Here is a 12343-nt window from a genome sequence, read left to right as displayed (position 1 = left end):
GTTGCAATTCTTTTCCTTTTGGATAGTCCTTGAGAGTTCATTTCCTACGTTTGTGTCTGGCTGGTACAGTCTTGCATCCTAGATTCAGGCTGTGGTCTGATGTTTGTTCTCAGACCGAAGGACTCCCTTTAATAATTCTTGTAAATTTGGTTTGTTTTTTACATATTTCCCTTAATTTCTGTTCATCTGGAAATGTCCTAATCTCACCGTCATATTTGAACACATGTTTTGCAGGATATATTATTTTTGGTTGGCAATTTCTTTCGTTCAAGATTTTATATATGTTATCCCGTTGCCTTCTTGCCTGCATCGTTTCTGCTGAATAACCGAAATTAGTCTTATTGGTTCTCCTCTGTATGTGACTTTTTGTTTTTCTCGAGCTATTCTCAGGATTTTTCTTTTGTCTTTGGTTTTAGCGAGTGTAATTATGATATGCCTTTGTGTTTTTCTTTTGGGGTCTATCCTATACAGGGTTCATTGAGCTTCTTGAGTGATCCTCTCTGTTTTTTCCGTTTTCTCTCCCTGTTCTGGAACTCTGATCGCTCACAGATTTTTGCTTCTGATTGTATCCCACATAATTCTCAGCGTTTCTTCATTTTTCCTCATTTTTTTTTCTGATTTTCCCTCTAACAGAGTTGTATCCAATTGTTTGTCTTTGATTTCGGTGATCCTGTCTTTCATCATTTCAAACCTATTCCTCAGTCCTTCTATAACACTGTCCATTTCTGAAATCTTGTTTATTTTTTGAATTTCTAATTTTTTTTGTGTGATTTCTAGTTGTGAATTTATTTTGGCATTTGCTCCTATATTATTTTCCTGAATTCTTCCAATTTTTTGTCTGTATTTTCCATGAATTTGTCTGTGTTTTCCATAAATGTGTATTTTTTCCTCATTTTTGTTTGCTTTTTGCTTCAACTCTTGGATACGCAAAAACAAAAACAAAATGCAGTGCAGGTGAGTCGATTCCGACTCATAGCGACCCTCTAGGACAGAGTAGAACTGCCGCATAGAGTTTCCAAGGAGCGCCTGGCAGATTCGAACTGCTGACCCTTTGGTTAGCAGCTGAAGCACTTAACCAGTATGCCAGCAGGGTTTCCCGACTCTTGGATAGCTCTGAATATTAGAGATTTGAATTTCCTATCAGGTAGTTCTAGTGGCTTTTCTTCTACTGGAAAGTCACCTGGTATTTTATTTTAGACGCCTACTGGAACCATCCTCTCCTGTTTTTTAATATGTTTTGATATTGTATGCTGTTTTCAGGACATCCAGTAGTTATTTTCTTCGTTTCTTGAATGTAGATTTGTGTGTTTCATCCTGTTTTTTTGTTTGTTTTATTTGGTTATGTGTGAGCAGGTGGGCTGTGCATTCTCTGCTGTTTGCTCATCTATAGTCATGATACTTTTTACCTTGTCCAATAGGTATGCCCAGCCTCTCAGCTGTGGTATAGCAGGGCATGTCCAGCTAAAGGGGAGGGGCTGGGATGGGTTTTTTGTGGCATGTACTAGGACCGATAGGGCAGGCCAGGAGTCAATGCTGGGCAGGTTCCAGTAGGCTGTGTCTGTGCTGCTGGGGGGTGTGAAGTTCAACAGATGGTGCAGGTAGGCAGGAAAGAGGGGGGAGGTTGTGATTTGTGAACCTAATATGGGTATGGAAAAGATGAGAGAGAAAAAGGAGCCAAAAACAAAAAAAGGAAAAAAAAGTGTTAAGAGAGCTTGCTGTTGAAGTGGAAAGATGAGAAACTGCGAATTGGAGAAAAGCAAAGAGGAATAAAAGAAAAAGAAAAAAAATAACCAAATAAAAATTTGGAAAAGAAAAGCCCCGAGGGGTCCCATTGGCATGGCTGTGAAGACTGGGGAAGTGGCTTCCAGGCTGCACAATATAGCCTGGCTAGAGCGGGTATAGATGTCACACAGCACCAAGTATTCCGGATACAGGAAAAGAAGGTAAGTGTAGAGAGATGAGAACTGAGAAATGAAGACAGAAAGGGAAAAAGAGAGAAAAGAAAAAAAGAAATGCCCCCAGGGATCCCACCTAAGCTGTGCAGGGGCTCTCAAGTTGCAAAAAGAAAAGAAACAGAACAAAGCAAAAACAAAAAAGCCCCAGCGATCCCACCAGCATGGTGTCACGGACCAGGGTAGTGGCTCCCCAGTCAACTGGGGCTTCACAACCTATTAGGAAGAAGCAAAGATGGCACACGGAGCCAGGTTTTCGAGAGAAAGGATGGGGAGGTGGTGGGAGGTACGGAAGAAACCAAAAGAAACGGAAAGAAGCAACACCAGCTCAGGGACCTGGCCAGTGTGGGCGGGGCAAGTTCAAGCGGCCCGGGGCCAAAGCAGTTGCCTCCAGGCCAAGAGACTGTGGCTAGCGGGAATTAGAGGGAGCTGGGGGGGAAGAAGGGTGGGGTTAAGAAAGCATATATCGCTTGTTACTGGATGCTCTGTCTCCTGCTGGAAACTTTATGAAGCTGGTTTCCAGCTGGGAACTTCATGAAGCTGGTTTCCCGTACTCCCTGTCCGCCGATCTGCGATGTAGGTGGGGCAAATCCAAGCAGCATGGATGCTGCACTTCCCAGCCAGCTGAGTCACCACAGCTACCCAGGAAGCTCGAGGTAGAGCAGTGATGAGAGGATGGGAGGCGGGAAAGTGTATTGCTAGTTACCAGGTGCTCTGTCTCCTGCTGGGAGCTCCATGAAGCTCCTTAAATCATGTCTGCTGATCTCCGATGTGAGTGAGGCAAATCCAGGCGACACAGAGCCTGCACTTTCCGGCTAGCCGAGCGACTGCAGCCACCTAGGAAGCAGTGGAAGCTGAGCAGGGCAGAGAAGAATGGGGAGTGGGAAAGTGTATATCACTGGTTAGCAGGTGTTCTGTCTCCTGGTGGGAGCTCCGTGAAGCTGCTTTCCCATACTCCCTGTCCACCACTCTTTGATGTAGGCAAGGTGAATCCGAGCCACATGGGGCCCGCACCTCTTGGCTGGCTGAGCAACCGCAGCCAACTAGGAAGTGGCAGAGGCCGAGCAGAGGGGAGACTGTTGGGTGGTGGGAAAGCATATATCACAGGTTACTGGGTGCTCTGTCTTCTGCTGGGAGCTCCATGGAGCTGCTTCCTGTACTCCCTGTCTGCCAGTCTCTGACAGGTGTCTAAGATGACAAATCCATGCCTCCTTAGCTGATAGGGGACCTCTGCACATTTCTCTCCTCTCTCTCTGTTCTCTGTCAGTTTCTTATTCCATTTGGTCTTGGCTGAGTTCTTTATCTCTTCATTTGACACTTAGGGTTCCAGGATTGATGTGTGTCTCTGTTTTACTTAGTTTTTCAGGTCTTTGCTGTGGAGGGGCAGCATGCTGCTTCTGTCTGTAGTGCCATGTTGGCTCGGCCTCTAGATTCCTTGTATCTTTGAGGATACAATTCTTCCTCCCATTCCTCCCAACTTCCCCCCAACTCCTCTACCTACTCCCACTCCCTGACACACACACGCATGTATGCTTCTCTGACTGCCAAATTACCTTTCACCTTCATGGGTGTGCCCCACCATCAACTCCTCTGTGAAGCCTTCCTTGATTTCCCCCTACAAGTATGCACATGCCAGACCAGATGAGGAGTACCTTCTCTGAGCTTCTAGACATATCTTCATTGTAGCCCTTTTTCTACTGTCTTGACTTGTCTATCCACTGGTTTGTGATTAACTTAGGCAGTGGGTGTTGGAGGTTGAATCTAGTCTATTCCTCTCTTTCTCCATCAGTTAACATGACCTGACACGGTCTTAGTACTCAGCCAGTGTTTGTTGAATGAGTGAATGAATGAATAGATACGTGGGTAAGAGGCACATGCAGACAGAACAGAATAGAAGAAATACAATTTCTTAACAAATAAAAGTAAGAGTTTTTCAAGTTTATTAGCAATCAAACCATTGTTGATTAAAATGAGAAATCATTTTCACTGTCAAATTAGGGAACACTTTTAAAAATGATAGTGGGAGAGTAAAATCAACTTAGCACCATTTTTCAAGATCCTTTAAAATGTTCCTTTCTTTTGCCCCACTAATTGTACTTCTGAAACATTATCCTAAGGGAATAATTTTAAATGGAGACAAATGTTTACACGCTTCTTTTTTTGTTACTCTCATATATTGTCCAAATTCTCCACAATTGAAAATAACACCCACTCCTCACTTCTCACCATGGTTAGGTTCCAAAGACCAGGTCGTTATGCAAAAATTGGTGTTATGTGAAAATGGAGGATGACCACATCAGATCACAAAAATGGAGAATGACAACATCATTACATAACTGCCAAATTACATCATTACATAACTCCCAAACCACTGAGTATCATGGCCCAGCCACGTTGACACATAACCTTAACCATCACAACCAGCATTACCTCACCTCGCACCTCAGCATTTGTTACTGCCAGACATACGTGTTAATGTGCAGAATAGTCAGTAGATTTTTTTACTATTGTCATAAATGTGAAATGTCAGATAACAAGACAGTTAATAAATGAGTTGGTGTATATTCTTCTTATAATGGACTAAGGTTAATAAATTTTATTTTTAAAATGTGTGTGCAGAAAGAATTGGGAATCTGATTATAACTATTTGTAACTGATTTGTATGAGTGAGTTTCTGAATCACTAAGTTGAGTGTAAGCATGGGAGTGAGGATAGGGGATGGGGTTGGAGGCCTGAAAGCACACCAAATTCAGTGTGATCAGTAAGTAATTGTGGGTTTATTTGGAGACTGCTCCTTATAAGGCCCCCTGGTCCTCTTGCTCCAGTGCTCAGTATAGCCTTGCAGACTTCCAAAACATCTGGTGACTAGTGAGAAACATCAAAAACATAAAGCCAAATAAGTGGGGTTTTCTTGGGGACAAATGATCCCTGAATGCAGGGTGAGTCTTAATTAAAAGGGAGGTCTGAGAAAATGAATAACTGCATGTAAATGAAATAGATATTTACCCCTTCTGCCTTTATTGCAAGTTAAAGCACTACCATCAGGACCTCTATTTGCTGTTACCAAAAAAATGTTGACATAATTAAAAACAACTTTGCTGCTTTAGCTTAAGTGCATATTATACCAAATTGTAGAAGAAATATAGATGAGCGTTTAAAGAATTTCTAAAAATATACCTCTATAAAGAATAGATCGTTACTAATGCACAGCAATTGTTCTTAACCATATCTCATTTTGTTTGACTACACTTAAACAGCCCCAAAGTCGAGTGTACCAAGAAATACTGGATTTCCAACTTAATAAATTAACATTACCGTGAATGTTCCACTACATGTCAAAACAGGAAAAGCCATAGCATTTGTTATGAAATGAAGATCATAGCATAATAGAGAAAAAACCAGAAGCTGCTTACATTTATTTGGAATAAGAAAACAGGGTCAATGATTTTCAATACAGATGTACTCCTCTATATAAAAAAAATCAATTTACAAAGCAGATGAATTTGGCAGTAATTATTTATACTGTCAAAAGATTCTTTAGTTTCAAAAGAATTTATTCAGGGTTCAGTGTGCTTTCTGGTCATTAAGAACTTGACAGAAATTAAAGGAATTTAAACAGTTCAGTGATATTGCCAATTAAAACAAGATAAAAATGAAGGCAGAGTATCTTCATGTGTAATAGAGTGAAAGGGGGCATATAATTTGATTTCTAAAAATTGAGTCCGCTTGGAGCTTTTGAGATATATCCATTGTATAAAGAAGACACACCTGGACTTTATTACTTTATCACTTCAGACTTAACTACTGAATATGACTAAAACAAGCATACTATTTTCCTTTTGTTTTCTGCAGATAAATTCTAAGATTTCAGGTGCATCAAAAACTTGTCACATTTCTCCAAGATAAACTTCATAAGAGAAATAGCTCTTCTAGTTTAATACAACTTGTAGTTGTCTCCGCTGTGGGGTGATGACAGTAATAAAAATTGCTGTAGTTTACTGAGAATTCATACTTCCAGGCACTATGCTAAATGCGTTTAGCACCTTGTTACATACCCCTCACTTTTCATTTATTCTGCAGACTATTTATTGAGTGTCTGCTATGTGCCAGGGGCTATTCAAGGCACTAGGAATTCAGCAGTGAAGAAAACAGACAAAAATCCCTGCCCTTTGTGGAACTTACATTCTATTGGGAGGATAAAGACAACATACCTAATACAAACAGAAAAAACAAACCTTTTGCCGTCAATTCCAACTCATAGCGACCCTATAGGATTAAGGAGCAGTTGAAGGATTCAAACTACGGACCTTTTGGTTAGCAGCCAAGGTCTTAACCACAGTGCCACCAGAGCTCCAATATACTTAATATGTAAGTTAATTACATAATGAGTTACCAATGCCAGTACCAGTTCCAGTTACTGTCAAGTTGACTCTAGTTCAGGGAGACCCTGTATGTGTCAGAGTAGACCTGTGCTCCACATGATTTTCAGTGGCTGATATACCATGTTAGAATAGGATAAATGCCACTGAGGAAACTAAAATAGCAAAGGGATTAGGGAATGCCAGAGTTGTAGGGGGAGAGGTTACATTTTTAAATAGGATGGTTGAGGAAGGCCTTACTGAGATGATGACATCTGAACAGATGATATAAAATGCCCTACAGGAGGTAAATGGCCAGACTATGTGGTTATCTTGGGGAAGAACATTCCAGGCAGAAGAAACAGCAAGTGCAAAGGCCCTGAAGTTGGAACATACCTGGCTTGTTTGAGGCAGAGTGAGGAGGGCAGTATGGCTGGTGCAGAGGCGGGTCATGGAGATGAGATCAGAGAGATAGTGGAGGAGGGACCTGATAATTTGGGCCTCAAAGGCCATTATGAGGACTTTGGGTTCTACTCTGAGAGAGATGGCAATACCCAGAGGGTTTGTTTTCAATTTATTTTTAGTTGTTGTTGAGAATATACACAGCAGAACATAAACCAACAGTTTCTACATGTACAATTCGGTGACGTTGATTACATTCTTTGAGTTGTACAACCATTCTCACCCTCCTTTTCTGAGTTGTTCCTCCCCTATTAACATAAACTCACTGCTCCCTGAGTTTCCTATCTAATCTTTCAAATTACTGTTGTCAATTTGAACCCATATAGATAGTTTTTAAAAGAGCGTAATGCTCAACGCAGACATTCTTTACCGGTTAAGCTAAACTTCGGTTTTATGAAGACTTCAGCGAATATTTTTGTTATAAGGTTCAAGGTCTAAAAATTATCTCATGGCAATCATTTCAGGGGTTAATCCACCCTCGCTGGCTCTAGAAAGTCTGGATTCCATAAGAATTTGAAATTCTGTTCTGCATTTTTTCCTTTTTGATCAGGATTCTTCTATAGAATCTTTTATCAAAATTTTCAGTAATGGTAGTTGGGCACCATCCAGTTCTTCTGGTCTCGTGGCAAAGAAGGTGATTGTTCATGGAGGCAATTAGTCACATATTCCATTTCCTCCTCCTATTCCTGCCAAGAGGCAATCATTTGAACACAATAAAGGGATACTGTGTGGTTTAAAGTCAGGAAATGTGTGCATCAGGGTTGTATCCTTTCACTGTACTTATTCAATTTGTATACTGAGCAAATAATCCGAGAAACTGAACTGTATGAAGAAGAACGTGGCACCAGGTTTGGTGGAAGACTCATTAATGACCTGCAATATGCAGATGACACAACCTTGGTTGCTGAAAGTGAAGAGGACCTGAAGCACTTACTGATGAAGATCAAAGACCATAGCCTTCAGTATGGATTATACCTCAACATAAAACAATAACCCTCACAACTGGACCAATAAGCAACATCATGGTAAACAGAGAAAAGATTGAAGTTGTCAAGGATTTCATTTTGCTTGTACCCACAATCAACACCCATGGAAGCAGCAGTCGAGAAATCAGACAATGCATTCCATTGGACAAATCTGCTGCAAGAGATCTCTTTAAAGTGTTAAGAAGCAAAGATGTCACTTTAAGGACTAAGGTGCGCCTGACCGAAGCTATGGTGTTTTCAGTTACCTCATACGCATGTGAAAGCTGGACAACAGTAAGACGGAAGAAGAATTGATGTCACCACCCTCTACTGTCGGGCAATGTACTAGTCAAACAGAATGCCATGCCAGGACAAAAGTGACAGAACAGGGTTGTGAAAGGTCCCTTTTCTGCCCTATTGTGCGGCTTAGGCCCACAAGTGTAAGAGAAAGCCTGAGGGGGTGTAGGATGTGAGCAGTTATGCCTGGCTCCTGATTTAGAGGAAGTGACAATAGAATTTCCAGAAGGCTGTCACGTATTATGGGTATATGTGCAACAAATCAACGTAGAGTTTCTTTTAAACACATTTTATTTGATGAATATCTAATTGAAGGAAATGGTAGAGGATGCTACCTAATTGTCATTGGAACTGTTGCTTGGTTTAATTTAGGCTCAACCAGATTTTCTCTTAAGCTTTGGGGCCTAAGGCTTAGGCTCTTGAGCCCTTGTTTATGCCGAAACTAATTTTTTTTTCACTTCATTTCAAAGACATTGCTTGGACTTTAATGAGTCAGTGTGTAAGGAAATACTCTGAGATTCAGAGCTTTAAAATGAAGCTTTGATTTGCTATTAACTTGACAGAGTAACTTTAATGGAATTATGTCTTGTATGTCTTTTTTTAAAGCTGTTTAGCATTTCATGTTTCAGAATTCTACATAGTTAACTCAGTAACCTAGAGCAATTTATCTTGTTTTTTTTTTTTTTTTTTTGAGTCTTAATGACTTTAGTTACAAAAACTGAGAGAAAAACCATGGCAGTGTCCCTTATATGATTAACTAAATCATACTGTGATGATCTATATGAAATATTAGTGCCAAGGGTTCAGTGCAATGTTGGGCAAAGGCAAAGATGACTTACCATTTGAGACTTCAAGATTAGAAATAGTAACCACAGAACACCAGATCAATACAATTACAGCTGCTTTTTAAAATACATTTTTATTCCTCTTAAATGATTGGGCAGGAAATTCCAAGGTGAAACTTTAGTATCAGATCTTAAGTCAAGTTCTGCCTGAAGTTTTAGGTGGGAAAGAACTGTGCTTGATAGAAGCTAGGCCTTTGGTTTCTGTAGTTGCAGCTAAGTAAAAATGGAATGTGAGGTAAACAGTTTGGCAGTTCCTCAGTAAGTTAAACATAGAATTAAGATATGACCCAGCAATTCCTTTCCTAGGTATATACCCAAAAGAACTGAAAACAGGTGTTCAAACAAAAGCTTATGCATGAATGTTTATAGCAGTATTGTTCACAATAGCCAAAAGATGGAAACAACCCAAATGTCCATCAATTGATTAACAAAATGTGGTATAGCCATACAATGGAATATTACTCAGTCATAAAAAGGAATGATGTACTGATACAGTACAGCATGATTTAACCTTGAAAACATTATGCTGAGTGAAAGAATCCAGACAGACATAAAAGGTCACATATTGTATGATTCCATTTATTTGAAATGTCCAGAGTAGACAAATCTTTAGAGACGGAAAGCAGATTAGTGATTGCTGGAGGCTAGCAGAAGGGGGATAAGGAGGGTGACTGCTTAATGGGTACAGGGTTCACTTTGGGGTGATGAAAATGTTCTGGAATAGATAATGGTGATGGTTGCACAACATTGTGTATGTACTAAATGCCACTAATGGTAAATTTTATTCAATGTATATTTTACCACAATTTTAAAAATGGACTCTTCTACTTTTAAAAGGATTCCTAATTCTTTGTGAAGCCCATTAAAGTTTGACAGGGTGGGGTGAATCCTAAAGAAGGGGCACATGGCAAACGTAGGTCAAAGTGAGCAGCCATTTTGAGGTTTGCAAGATGAGGCCGGGACTCCCTGGTAGGGAGCTCTGGTGCAGGGAACTGCCTAGTGTACGTACATCAGCCACACTGGGAGCTGCTCCAAGGGCCCCTAGTACCCTGCATGACTGATAGCAGTTTTAAGTATGTGGTGCAGCTTGTTTGAAACACATAAAGACATGTGAAACTGTGGAATACTGAACTGTTTAAAACCCAAGCAGACAGAAACCCAGCAGATATAAATTTTAACTGCAATGAAGCCAAGGTAATTTCATTTTATCCAATGAAAAGGAAAATAAACTTTTATGACTTGGTGATGCTATACTAAGTTTAGTTAAAGGTGTGTGGAAAGTTTCTAGTCATTGCTACGACACATCATTTTTCTTTGTCCTTGGGAGTGTGCCACTTGCTCCTCTTCCCACTATTTTTTACCCTCAAAAGGAAGAAATTTTCGTGTTTTTTTTCCATGACAAAGAAAGTAATGTGTGATTATCATAAAGTTTCAGAAAAATTGGAAATATATAAAAAAGGAAAGATATCCTAGCAATCAGGGATAATGCTGTTGATATTTTGGCATGTGTCTTTTCTATCCTTTTTTCTATGAATATCTGTGTACCTGTATCTTCAGCTTAACTGGAATCATACTACACTTCTCAACATGAATCCCAATGAATATCGATCAATGTTATACTTCTAATATTTGCATAGTGGTTCATTTTATGGATGTGTCATGACTGATCATTCCGTGATCAGTATTCCAGATGCAGCCAGGAGCTTGCCTCCAATTGTTCCTCCATGATCATTTAGCCCTATGTCAGAGATGGTTGTTGACTTAAGTTTTCAGAAATTATCTTACCGATTTATGCTGGTCAATGATAGCTCTCAAAGCAGAGGTTGTTGTTTTTGTTAGTTGCTGTAGAGTCAATTCTGACTCATGGTGACCCCATGTGTACAGATTGTCAGGCCCTTCTTCTGAGGCACCTCTGGGTGGGTTTAAATCACCCAACTTTTTGGCTAGTATTTGAGCACCTAACTGTTTGCACCACCCAGGGACTCCCCAAAGCAGAGGTAATGGACAGTAAAGGGTAATAAAACCAAAAAACCCAAACCCATTGCCATCAAGTTGATTCTGACTCATAGCAACCTTTTAAGACAGAGTAGAATGGCCCTATAGTGTTTCCAGGGAGCTCTTGGTTGATTCAAACTGCTGACCTTTCGGTTAGTATCTGTAGCTCTTAACTACTGTGCCACCAGGGCTCCAAAGTGTAATAATAACCCACTAACCCAAAGTGTAATAGAGGTATTAAAAAAAAAATCAGCTCAAAGCCCACTGCCTTAGGACAAATATTGTATAATCCCAGTTACACAAAATATCTAGAATAGGCAAATGCATGGAGACCAAAATATATTTGAGGTAACCAGGGGCTGGGGAGAGAGGGGCATGGGGAATTACTGTTTAATAGTACTGAGTTTCTATTTTGGGTGAGGAATACATTTGGGAAATTGATAGTGGTGATGGTTGCACCATGTGATGAATGTAATTCGTGTCACTGAATTGTGCACTTAAAAATGGTTAAAATGGCAAATGTTATCATATATTTTACCACAATTGAAGTTACAAAAAACAAAAAACCCCACTGGCTTACTTTCCCTGATTGAGCCCCACTCCATTCGGTCATTTGTCTTCTGTGTCCCAGCAGAAGAAGGATCAAGTAGTGGGCAGGAGCATGAGCTTTGGAGCCAGGCTACATGAGTTCATATTCTGTCTTTGCCACCTAGTAGCTGTGTGACATTGGGTGTATCACTTAACATTTCTGTGCCTCCATGTCCTCATCTCTAAAATGTGGATAACAACTAGGACCTACTTCCTTGGACAGATGAGATGATCCATGCTGAACATGCCAAACAGCACTCAACAAATGGTGGGGGTGATTATGACTATGACTCAGTTCATTCAAGAGGCCCTACCAGTTTGTGGCTTTGAGAACTGGTCTATATGCTTGGGCAGCCCAAATAGATTCTAGACGTGGGAAGTTCCAAATGCCAGAGTGCCTTTTATAGTGTTTTCAAATCAGTGAGCCCCCAGTCAATATTACTGATTTTCTGACTTCAACTGACTTGCTGCAATTATAGGGTCCTCAAAAAAAAAAAAATTTTTTTTTCCTTCATTGAGTATGGCCTTGGTGTTAGAAACGATGCCGGAGATCACATGATTGAATTTTGCAAGACCAATGACTTCATTGCAGATACCTTTTTTCACCAGTGGACCTCACCAAACAGAACATGTAGGAATCAAGTCAACTACATCTGTGGAAAGAGATGATGGAAAAGCTCAATACCATCAGTCAGAACAAGGCCAGGGGACAATTGCAGATCAGACCATCAATTACTCTTAAGCAAGTTCAAGTTAAAACTGAAGAAAATTAGAACAAGTAGATGAGAACCAAAGTACGACCTTGAGTATATCCCACTTGAATTTAGAGACCATCTAAAGAACAGATTTGACACATTGAATGCTAATGACCAAAGACCAGA

The sequence above is a fragment of the Loxodonta africana genome, chromosome X, assembly GCF_030014295.1.
Source record: "Loxodonta africana isolate mLoxAfr1 chromosome X, mLoxAfr1.hap2, whole genome shotgun sequence".
Taxonomy (NCBI): domain Eukaryota; kingdom Metazoa; phylum Chordata; class Mammalia; order Proboscidea; family Elephantidae; genus Loxodonta; species Loxodonta africana.
This window is presented reverse-complemented; position numbering follows the sequence as displayed.